The sequence below is a fragment of the Schistocerca piceifrons genome, chromosome 1 (genome assembly GCF_021461385.2).
Source record: "Schistocerca piceifrons isolate TAMUIC-IGC-003096 chromosome 1, iqSchPice1.1, whole genome shotgun sequence".
Lineage (NCBI taxonomy): Eukaryota > Metazoa > Arthropoda > Insecta > Orthoptera > Acrididae > Schistocerca > Schistocerca piceifrons.
Genome location: NC_060138.1, coordinates 1067557169 through 1067570203, shown reverse-complemented (window position 1 = coordinate 1067570203; position 13035 = coordinate 1067557169). Strand labels below are relative to the sequence as shown.

The 13035-nt window shown below is 43.3% G+C and overlaps 1 protein-coding gene across 1 annotated transcript in view; it reads left to right on the top strand.

The window, feature by feature from the left end:
• The window catches only part of LOC124777677 (solute carrier organic anion transporter family member 74D-like), a 218328-nt gene that overhangs the window by 146592 nt on the left and 58701 nt on the right, over window positions 1-13035 (top strand). The window lies entirely within an intron of this gene.

The following is a 13035-nucleotide window of genomic DNA, read 5'->3' as shown; positions in this document are numbered from 1 at the left end:
TCCTATTCCTAATAAATCCTACTCCCGTCATACCATTTTCTGCTGCTGTTGATATTACCCTATCCTCATGTGACCATATTCCGTGTCTTCTTTCCATTTCACTTCACTGACCCCCACTATATCGACACAGAAGCGCGAAAGAAACTGGTATAGGCATGCGTATTCAAATACAGAGGTATGTAACCATCCAGAATATGGCGCTGTGGTCGGCAACTCCTATACAAGACAACAAGTGTCTGGCGCAGTTGTTAGATCGGTTTCTGCTGCTACAATTGCAGTTTATCAAGATTTAAGTGAGTTTGAACATGGTGTTACAGTCGGTGCACGAGCAATAGGACACAGCATATCCGAGGTAGAGATGAAGTGGGGATTTTCCCGTGCGACCGCTTCACGACTGTACTGTGAATACGAGGAATCCGGTAAAACATCAAATCTCCGACATCGCTGCGGCCGGAAAAAGATCCTGCAAGAGCGGAACCAACGACGATTGAAGAGAATCGTTCGACGTGACAAAAGTGCAACTCTTCAGCAAATTGCTGCAGACTTTAATGCTGGGCCATCAACAAGTGTCAGCGTGCGAACCGTTCAACGAAACATCATAGATATGGGCTTTTGGAGCCAAATGTCCTCTAGTTTACACTTAATGACTTCACGACATAAAGCTTTACGCCCCACCTGGGCCCTTCAACACCGGCATTGGACTGTTGATGACTGGAAACACCGATCTAAGGCGCTGCAGTTATGGACTGTGCCGGCGGAGGTTCGAGTCCTCCCTCGGGCATGGGTGTGTGTGTTTGTCCTTAGGTTAATTTAGGTGAAGTAGTGTGTAAGCTTACGGACTGATGACCTTAGCAGTTAAGTCCCATAACATTTCAAACACATTTGAACATTTTTGAACTGGAAACACGTTGCCTGGTCTGACAAGTCTCGTTTCAAATTGTATCGAGCTGATGGACGTGTGCGAGTACGGAGACAACCTCATGAATTCATGGACCCTGCATGTCAGCAGGGAAGTGTTCAAACTGGTGGAGGATCTGTAATGGTGTGGGGCCTGTGCAGTTGGAGTTATATGGGACCCCTGATACGTCTAGATACGACTCTGACAGGTGAAGCGTATGTAATAATCCTGTTTGATCACCTGCATCATCGATGTCCATTGTGCAACAGAATGAACACGATTTCTCATGCTAGAAATCTTCGGCCGACAATGCTGTTTATTATTCAAAATGCAAGTTGTGATGGGGTTTCGACACCGGGACTGAAGTCGTTTTCATTACAGCTGAAAGACGCTACCCCAACACCACGGATATGTTGGTAGCAAAACTAAATAATATTCTGGAATAGCATTACAACCCGTTTATTGATAAATACCTTAAAACAGGTCGCAATTACTCAATTTGATAACCTAATATCATAAAATATTGAAAATCGATAGCAAGGCTGACACGTAGTTCAGATCAGCAGTATATCCTAATACTGACTGACTTACTTGACGTGCAACAGGAGTCACTAGCAAATTTCGTACAACATTGAAAAGATTCGTACTTCGTCTGTAGTATTGCCACCACCATGTATTTCTTATTACAATTAGTTTGCTGCATAATGTAATAAAGGTATAGATGTTTTAGTAACCCTTAGACTGCCCCTAGAATTTATTTCGTTAAAAGTGGAGTGTACTAATCAATATTTGAAACAGAAAAAGTAGTCGTTTCGCACCATAAAATCGGATGGTCCATGGCATCTACAATTGTTATAAGAATAACAGGTATGCCATCACGCTTCGTTCGACTCCCTTCATCACCAGTGTTCCCACAGCGATATTGGCCATGGCAACTGCCTGGCTTCTCATCGCTGTAGCGATCTGCATCGCTACTCAAGACAGTAACTTACTCGTCTTAAATGTAACTTGGAAAAGGAAAATAAATGGTGACTACGAAGTCTTTCGCGGCGGAGTCCTTGCATAAAAAGTTCTCGGTTTACTTGCCCGAAAATAAATGGTGCCTGTGATATGCACACAGCACAGAAAATGAAACACTGCTACACAAATCATTACGAACATAATTTAATACCGGGTAATTCCATCTCTGGACTTGATACCTCCTGAATTCGGTTAGGAAGTGAGTCCACAACGTTGTGCAAGTACATCGCATCCAGTCATTCACTGAGGATTTGTTCATACAATTCCCCAAATTGCTGGGATGCCGATGTCGACATGCCTTGGGCAACCTAATAAATTAGCGGTAATGGAGCATTGCCTAGACACGGGGCACCGCATGTTTATGTAAACATCGAAATTTGATCCCCAGCTTCATTTTTCTGGCGCCATACATATTCGTACGGCGGACACTTTTATCAGCAGGGATGCACATTTTCAGATCAGCGCCGCCTGAAATCAAGCACTGGCTGTCATTAAATCAAAACAGGGAAAACAAGAACTTCCGATTCATAATTCGACGCAATGCACTGCTGAGGTTTAATTCAGTTTTAAACCACAGGAGCGCCCGGCAGCATAGTCATTGCCAAAAGTACAGTGGTAGAAGGCCATTCTGCGGTTCCCAGCAGGGGCAACAGGAGGGCCGCTTTCCTCCAACTGCGAGCGTCTTCCCACACGCGCGTATTGCCTGCTCCTGGTCAGATAAATTTCGACGCCGCCACTCGATTATTGTCAGTCGCGTCTTGCAGCAGATACAGCAACTACAAGCACCTAAAGATGTCGAGCTGTTGCATCGGTGAAATATAGTGGGATTTACGCTATATGTTCCGGCGGCAAACCTGAGAAGCGTATTTACAATGGACCGGTCAGGAAAACCTGAAAAGTCGCTTCTAAAGATTGTCCTGTAACATCCTCTATTTGTAGAGGAGAGCGTCTAAACGTGCTTGCCTCTGAATTTTTAATAGACCTACAGCGCGGTCCTCATTTAATGATTTTTGACTGAGGTTTGTTACAATGTATTTATTTCCAATCAATTGAATTTCCCCAGACACGAAAAAAGTCCCGGTTCACCGCGACAGTTGTATAAAAACCCCTCCATTACACCTCTGGTCGCTCTCAAAACTAGGGCCAATCCAGGGAAACCCAATGTTGCAAAATTATATCTTTCCCCTGAGCTAATAAAGCGAAATATATTTGTGTTCATACACTACTGGCCATTAAAATTGCTACACCTCGAAGATGACGTGCTACAGACGCGAAATTTAACCGATAGGAAGAAGCATTCACACAAGGTTGGCGCCGGTGGCGACACCAACAACGTGCTGACATGAGGAAAGTTTCCAACCGATTTCTCATACACAAACAGCAGTTGACCGGCGTTGCCTGGTGAAACGTTGTTGTGATGCCTCGTGTAAGGAGGAGAAATGCGTACCATCACGTTTCTGACTTTGATAAAGTTCGGATTGTAGCCTATCGCGATTGCGGTTTATCGTATCGCGACATTGCTGCTCGCTTTGGGCGAGATCCAATGACTGTTAGCAGAATATGGAATCAGTGGGTTCAGGAGGGCATTATGGAACGCCGTGATGGACTCCAACGGCCTCGTATCACTAGCAGTCGAGATGACAGGCATCTTATCCGCATGGCTGTAACGGATCGTGCAGCCACGTCTCGATCCCTGAGTGAACAGATGGGGACGTTTGCAAGACAACAACCATCTGCACGAACAGTTCGACGACGTTTGCAGCAGCACGGACATCAGCTCGGAGACCATGGTTGCGGTTACCCTTGCCGCTGCATCACAAACAGGAGCGCCTGCGATGGTGTACTCAACGACGAACCTGGGTGCACGAATGGCAAAACGACATGTTTTCGGATGAATCCAGGTTCTGTTTACAGCATCATGATGGTCGCATCCGTGTTTGGCGACAACGCGGTGAACGCACATTGGAAGCGTGTATTCGTCATCGACATACTGGCGTATCACCCAGCGTGATGGTATGGGGTGGCATTGGTTACACGTCTCGGTCACCTCTTGTTCGCATTGACGGCACTTTGAACAGTGGACGTTACATTTCAGATGTGTTACGACCCGTGGCTCTACCTTAATTCGATCCCCGCGAAACCCTACATTTCAACAGGATTATGCACGTCCGCATGTTGCAGGTCCTGTATGGGCCTTTCTGGATACAGAAAATGTTCGACTTCTGCCCTGGCCAGCAGATTCTGCAGATCTCTAACCAATTGAAAACGTCTGGGCAATAGTGACCGAGCAACTGGCTCGTCACAATACGCCAGTCATTACTTTTGAAGAACTGTGGTATCGTGTTGAAGCTGCATGGGCAGCTGTACCTGAACACACCATCCAAGCTCTGATTGACTCAATGCCCAGGCTTATCAAGGCCGTTATTACGGCCAGAGGTGGTTGTTCTGGGTACTGATTTCTCAGGATCTATGCACCGAAATTGTGTGAAAATGTAATCACATGTCAGTTCTAGTATAACATATTTGTTCAATGACTACCCGTTTATCATCTGCATTTCTTCTTGGTGCAGCTATTTTAATGGCCAGTAGTGTAGTAACGTTGAGCGAGCATGCTCGTGGTTTATTTGATCGTGGGTACCAGATGACATGATGTAATTCATCTGAGAAGTTTTAAGACATTACATTAAAAGTGTGTCTGCCAGATTTGTGCCAGAATTGTGAAGGCAAGTGCCGTCTCGGTTTGATTCCCCATCGCTTCAGATGACTTTTGTCAACCAGCAGTTTTTACGTGGTTTCTCCACAGTCATATAGGCGAATGCTGACCTGTTTAACTATTTCAACCTTATTTACGCGATATACAAACGCTTACAGTACGAAAAACATATCTCCATATTAACACTATTATGCAGACTCATTTCAACACGAATAAGGCTACCTTTAGAGTTAACCTTGTGTAGTATCATCAAGATGATTGTGTTTCGATCGTTGTAAGAAGCTGCAAAGTTTGAAATATATAAATCTTTTTGTTCATCTGTACCGCTTAACTGGAAGCAGATAATACTGAAAGTGATTCTGATGAATCGAAAGCGTGATGAAAACAAAGCCATCTTAACTCTTACATAAATACATTCATATATCGATCAGCTTGGTGTATATGAATGGGGGAAATCGTATGACTGAGCAAGACGTGACCCTCAAGATAAATTCAGTGCTATATACAAATCTGCAAGGATGATTCGTATTACAAAACTATATCAAGCAAAGAAATTCAAAGTAAATTGACGAATGAGAACAAATGTTTTTCGCGAAAACATACATCTCACAAGTGGCAGTATATACTTAAAATCATCATTAAATGCGGAACATTGCGACTGGAACAGGGAGAAGGGAACTAGCAGTGGTACATCAACTATTCTCCACTGCACATCAGAAAAGAAAGCGAGTTAATACTGCACTGTCATCGAGATCTGTGCCAAGTTGAAATTTTAAGTGTTTAGCAAAGTGTCTAGGTTAACGGGAAGTTAGTTTAAAATCCGTTGCAAAATTTGTACCAAACAAACAGACAAGAAACAGACCTCATAAAACGTGTTAAAAATATAAATTTACAGTGGAGCATCAGACAATAAACTTTTAAAACTAAGTAAAAATTGACATTTAAAGCCACAGGTACGAAAATGAGTAAGTAAATACACATTTTTAAAATACTTTATTTGGAGGAATATACGTTTTATTCACTTCTGCTTGAAATAAGATACTTTATTTGTCTGTAAAAAAATTGCCAATCCTACTTATGATTCATAAGGCTGGAAAACTGTGTATATAAAATCACTCAAACCGGACGCAAGTGAAAACATTCATAGTACGGCTGCAACGGATGGAGACTTGTTTCAGTCGGTTGTCCCGCAATGAGTGAAATCACTTAAACCTGATGTATGAGTGAAAACATTCGTGCAACTGACATGGCCGCAGAGACTGGTATCATTCGACTGAAAAACTTGACTGAATGAAAAAACAATCGATTGTTAAAAATCTTACTACTGAGGTGCCTACCTTTCAATAAACCGCAGTTTTGTTCTGTCTTTGATATTCTGCCAACGGCTTACATCGTCCATTCCGAGACCGTTTTTATTCTTGGTATACAAGTGACGTCAGCGCAGTAACTACGATGGCAGTTTGCATCAACAACTGTAAAGAACAGATGTGGATTCTCCCAGTTAATTGTGAGGAGGCAGTGTTTAGTAGTGGACGTACGACCGTAGTGTGTTGATATTGTTGTGTTTCAAATCGCTATGGAACAACGTTTCTAAATCATTGTTCAACACATTCTTTAGAATGTTTTGAAGAATACAAAAGTGTATGCAAAGTCTGCCCCGCGAACCTGGACTCCAGAACAAAAATAACGGCGGGTGGGTGCCTTCTGCGACTTGAATGAAATGCAAATCGCAGACAATTTTTATCTGGAAAAAAAACATCATGGGTCACAAGATTTGGTATCATCACAAAACAATAAAGTGCAGCAATTCACATGACTGGTCAACGCTTTGACGACATAACCGACATTCAAGCCAGTGTGACATGAGAGTTGAACAACATCCGGAAGGAAGATTTTCAGACAATTCCACGTGGTTGTACGAACATTGTGTGCGTTATGCTAAAGTGGGGGAGACCAAGTAGAACACCAGAAGCGTTAAAATTATCACCTTAACTGTTCTCTACATTTAATTAGTCCAGTTCCGAAACTTTTTGGTCTGAGGGAATGAGAAGAATAATCTACGTCAGAAAGTAAATGACGAAATTTCACGCTCGATAACTGTTCAATATGTGTTGGCAGTATTTAATCAGTGAGACCTGTGATTCAGATATTAACAGCTAGAGACTCTCAGTTGTAAGAGTCCTTTAATTTGCTTTTATTGGAACTTTTTAACATGCCAGTCACTAAAGGATTTACGTCTTTGTGTAGTTATGGCATGATGCAGCTCTGCATTTCGCAAGTTTATATCGACAGGAATAATTACACCATTGGAATTTGGCTGAGAGGTCAGGGCTATACGCAAACCACCTGCGTTAAAACGCAAACAAACTCTCCTCAGCTGCATGCGATGCCACTACTGTGTCGCCATGTCAGATGTCCCTGACCGGAATTACTTTTTTTTGGTCATCGATCTTCTGACTAGTTTGATGTGACCCGCCACAAATGCCTCACCTGTGCCAAACTCTTCATCTCAGAGTAGCACCAACCTACGTCCTCAATTATGTACTATCTCTGTTTTCCTCAACAGTGTTTATCCTTACTTACATGGAGGATACTTGCAGATCGGTATCCCGTCTATCAGTACCCTCACTATGTGAACTAGTCTGCCAAGCATTCTTCGATGGATCGTAATTGTAGGGCAACACACTAAGAAAAATGAAATGTCGAACTAGTGCTTGTTAGTAAATGATGATTGTTTGAAAGTAAGATAAACTGTGTCTTACTTTGTCAGCTCTAGAGATAAATTGACTTTTACAAAATGCAATATGAAAGTTATCTATGGTGACCAACATTTTAAGCTGTTCAAATGACTAGGAAGCTTCGTAGACCACCGTTCTCCTCCCGTTTATACAATTATTTTACTATTAAATTTAATTGTAAAACGTTGATTTGCATGTTTAATATTCTTGAGCTCCCCGGGCACTACATTGTGGTGAAGGTGATTCTGTGCTAAACCTTCTTTCATTTTTTTATTTATTTATACGCTGGATGTATGCAAAATGGCCTGTTAACACAGCACTGCCGTCTTTCGTTAAATCTGGATTTCAGATCAGCACACGACATAGTGGATATTTTACATGCTTGGAAATCTACTTCGCACATACATCTCGCTACGGTTATCTGTGAGGGCAAATAGGCAAATATTGTGTTAAAATCTTATTTACAATGTAAACAACATAGGAATGGAAAATAAACAGCAACTGTTAGCAGTAAGTAGTTTTGCATCTTACAGAATACTTGCTGCATTACAAAAGGCATAGGCTATTTTGTGGCATACCAATTCTTCTTCTACTATCTTATCCATACAGTACTTAAACACAAAAACAACACAACATTCCACATGAATCTGTGTTAATAATGTTGTAAGCATCCTGTCTTCTTTACAACTTAGGATCACATGCAAGAATATATTCTGAAACATACCCTGAATAAAACGCTATCTTCTGCACAAAAGTTTAGACCCCTAAAACCATATAATAACGCTATAGGAAGAGGAGTGGCTTACTTAGTGTAACGTAAAAACAATGGACCTAAGTAGACACCTTACTTGATTACAAGAGCTTACTACGTTGTGTTATGTATGCCAACTAATGTTAATGACGTGTAAATAAAGTATCCGGTAGCCAAGCTACATGCAGTTTGCATGCTTGGTCCAGTTTGCAAGCCTAACGTTTCTGTTTAGAAATCTAAGAATTCAAAGTCACAAAGCAGTCACATTCCATATACATGTGTAAATTGATGAAATGCCAGCTTTCTCTGAAACTCCAACTTGTGACTTACCTTTTGGTCTGTAAAAACGTACGAAGAAAAGAAATGAGGCATACCGCCAACTGCTGTTTAGAAATATACATATATGTTAATAGTAATAATAGTTCAGGTTAATTGATATATCTGCTGAAGACAGAAAGAGCATTACGTGATATATACCGATGGAAAAAATCGCAACACCAACTACGAGTAGCGCGAAATAAGCGAAAGTTGGTCGGTGTGTTTCTACGTCTGAAAGATAACCTCTATTCAAATTCACACCAGTCGCGTAAGAGTGCCGCTAATAGCGCTACTATGAGGATGCAAATCAGGTTTGTGTTAGTTACCTTGAGATTGGACGTGGTAGGTTTGTTGATCGTGAATGCCTTCAAGGCACCATTATTAACACCTCACTGACTTTGAAAGAGGTCGTGTATTAGAGCTATGTGAAGCTGGGTGTTCCATCTGCGATACTGCAGACAGCCTTGGCAGGATCGTAGCCACTATACAGTTCTGCTGGCAGCGGTGGTCGGTAGAGTGTATGGTCAGCAAGAAGACCATGCTCCAGACGGCCATGTGACACTACCGAGAGTGAGGACCACCGTCTTCGGTGTGATGATTCTGGTGCATCATACTGCATTTGCTACACCAAATAGAGCAGCAGTTGGCACCACAGTAATACAACAAATCCGGTACTTCAAGGACAGCTCCCAACCAGATGCCCTGTAGCGTGCATTCCACTGACCCCAACCTACTGCCATTTTCGGCTTTAGGAGTGTCAAGCGAGAGCTCATTAGGGTGAAGGGTACAGGGATGTTGTGTTTTCTGATGAAAGCTGCTTCTGCTGCGTGCTGGTGATGGCTGTATGTTTGTTAGGAGGAGTCCAGTGGAGGGCCTGCAACCAACCTGACACACTGGACCTACACCTGGAGTTGTGCTTTGGGATGCGATTTTGTGCGGAAGCAGGAGCACCCTCATGGTTAGGCTACACACCAATACTTCCAATTTGTTCGTCAGTCTGGTGATTCGACCTGTTGTGCTGCCAACCATGGACAGCATTCCATGGGGTGCTATCCTGCAGGATAATACTTGCCAACATACCGCTGTTGTTACCCGACATGCTGTACAGAATTGTCTTGGCGTGCTTGATCACCATATCTGCCTCCAATCGGGCACACATGGGACATCATTGGACGACAACTCCAGCGTCATCCACAAACAGCATTAACCGTCCCTGTATCGACCGACCAAATGCAACGAGCATGGAACTCCATACAAACTGGCATTCGGTACCTGTACAACACAATTCATGCATGTTTGCATGCTTGTATTCAATATCCTGGGCGGTTATACCAGTGATTAATCGACCAACATTTTACATTTGCAATGGCCTATCTCGCGCTTGCATAGCCGTAATCTTGAAATTTTAATCACTTAAATATGTTACCTAGAGAAATGTGTTCCCAAAATTTCATTACTCTGTATAAATTATTTTTTGGTGTTGCACTTTTTTCTTCATCTGCGAGTTCGATCCACACTGCGAAGTGCAGCTCGGCCGTAAATAACCAAAATTTTAAAATAATGGCAAGGGATGACGACTATCTGAATTAGAATAATCGAATAAGGAAATATGCATTTACATTCAAAGCATAATTATTGGCACCATGAAACACAATGTATCTGCATCAAACAAGAGATACAATAAATCAAGATATGTGAAATATTTATGCGAAAAGTGTTCGTCAAACATCAGAAAGCGCTGAAAGAAGCTCGCTAAATGGCAATGTGATGAATTCAAGTACCCTGATATTTGGTTGGATTAATATACACCGGATTCTGTAGTGTGCCTTGAACGCTACCCAACTCAGCATATAACCAACGTCCAGTTTGCACTTGGTAAAGTTCTGTAAATGCTGTAAATCCAATAGACTAAGCCTTGAAATAAGAAATAAAAAATAGGCAGACACGTTTATAGCATAAGATCTGCTAATGAACAACAGACTCTGCCTTCAGCTCCACTTAAAACTTAGTCAGCCATAACAGCGTTCTACCATACCAGCCCATTCCGATCAGCAGCGTCCAATTCTTAATCCCTTCGAGCATTCAAACCGAATGTTCCCACGAGATTACGTGATGCGTTCGCTCCTGATCGGCCCGCCGTAACCAGCACGTCAAAATATTTCCCTGAGGCATCCTACTAATCTTGTCAAAGACAGTCATGCTTTCAGAGTTCATATGGTTCAAATGGCTCTAAGCACTATGGGACTTAACATCTGAGGTCATCAGTCCCGTAGACTTAGAACTACTTAAAGCTAACTAACCTAAGGACAACACACACATATCCATGGCCGAAGCAGGATTCGAACCTGCGACCGTAGCAGCAGCGCGGTTCCGGACTGAAGCGAGTAGAACCGCTCGGTCACAGCGGCCGACTGCTTTCAGAGTTCGACCGCTCGATACAGAATACACAGAGGTGACAAAAATCATCGAACAGACATTTGCCATATATAGACAGCGGTAGTATTGCGACACAACGTATAAAAGGACAGTGCATTGGCTGAGCTACCTTTTGTACTCAGGTGGTTCATGTGAAAAGTTTTCCAATGTGATTATGGCCACACAACAGGAATTAACAAACGTTGGACGCGAAATGGTGGTTGCTACTAGACCCATGAGGAAATTGTAGGGAATTCAGTATTCCGAGACCCACAGTACCAAGAGTGTGTCGAGAATACCAAATTTCAGGCATTAGCTCTTACCACGGACAACGAAGTGGCAAACGGGTTTCACTTAACGACCGAGAGCCGCGGCGTTTGCGTAGAATTGTCAGTGCTAACAGACAAACAACCTTGCGTGAAACAATAGCAGAAATCAATGTTGAGCCTAGACGAACGTTTCTGGTAAGGACAGTGCGGCGAAGTTTGCCGTTAACGGACCGTAGCAGCAGACGAGTCCTCTCGCTAACAGCGCGACATCGTCTGCAGCTCCTCTCATGGGCTTGTGACAACATCGGTTGGGCCCTAGACGACTGGAAAACCGTAGCGTGTTCAAATGAGTCCGACGTTTAGATAGTAAGAGCTGACGGCAGGTTTAGAGTGTGGTGCAGACTCCACAAAGCCATGGACCAAAGTTGCCATCGAAGCACTGTGCAAGGTGGTGGTGGCTTCAGAATGGTATAGTCTGTGTTTACATAGAATGGACTGGATCCTCTGGCCTATCTGAACCGATCATTAACTGAAAATATCTGTGTTAGGCTACTTGGGGACCATTTGCAGCCATTCATGGACTTCAAATTCCCAAACAACGATGTCATATCACCGGGCCACATTGTTCGCAGTTGGTTTGAAGAGCATTCTGGACACATCGATTTGGCCACCCATATCACGTGACATGAATTCCGTCGAAAGTCTATGGGACATGATCGACTGGTCTGTTCGTTGCACAACATTCTACACCGGCAACACCTTCGCAGCTATGGACAGTTATTGATACAGCATGGCGTGATATTTCGCTAGTGGACTTCCAATGACTTGTTGAGTCCGTGTCAGGCCGGGAGGTCCTACACGATATCAAGAGGTATCTCGTGACTTTCGTAACCTCAGTGCATGTCTTATGTAGAGTGTCTGCGTTTGAGAATACGCGAAAGATAATCAATACTGATGCTGGCTTATGGTACCAACGTTCAGTGTGAAACTAACACATTTCACTGCATTGCATGGGTGGAGAAAAACAGCAAACCAGGCTTCAGAAGATAACTGCCTGTTATTTATACACTGCTGGTCATTAAGATTGCTACACCACGAAGATGACGTGCTACAGACGCGAAATTTCACCGACAGGAAGAAGATACTGTGATATCCAAATGATTAGCTTTCCAGAGCATTAACAAAAAATGTTGGCGCCGGTGGCGACACCTATAACGTGCTGACATGAGGAAAGTTTCCAACCGATTTCTCATACACAAACAGCAGTTGACCGGCTTTGCCTGGTGAAAAATTGTTGTGATGCCTCGTGTAAGGAGGAGAAATGCGTACTATCACGTTTCCGACTTTGATAAAGTTCGGATTGTAGCCTATCGCGATTGCGGTTTATCGTATCGCGACATTGCTGCTCGCGTTGGTCGAGATCCAATGACTGTTAGCAGAATATGGAATCAGTGGGTTCAGGAGATTAATACGGAACGCCGTGCTGGATCCCAAAGACCTCGTATCACTAGTAGTCGAGATGACAGGCATCTTATCCGCATGGCTGTAACTGATCGTGCAGCCACGTCTCGATCCCTGAGTCAACAGATGGGGACGTTTGCAAGACAACAACCATCTGCACGAACAGTTCGATGACGTTTGCAGTAGCACGGACATCAGCTCGGAGACCATGGCTGCGGTTACCCTTGATGCTGAATCACAGACAGGAGCGCCTGCGATGGTGTACTCAACGACAAACGTGGGTGCACGAATGGCAAAACGTCATGTTTTTGGATGAATCCAGGTTCTGTTTACAGCATCATGATGGTCGCATCCGTGTTTGGCGACATCGCGGCGAACGCACATTGGAAGCATGTATTCGTCACCGTCACACTGGCGTATCACCCGGCGTCATGGTATACGGTGCCGTTGGT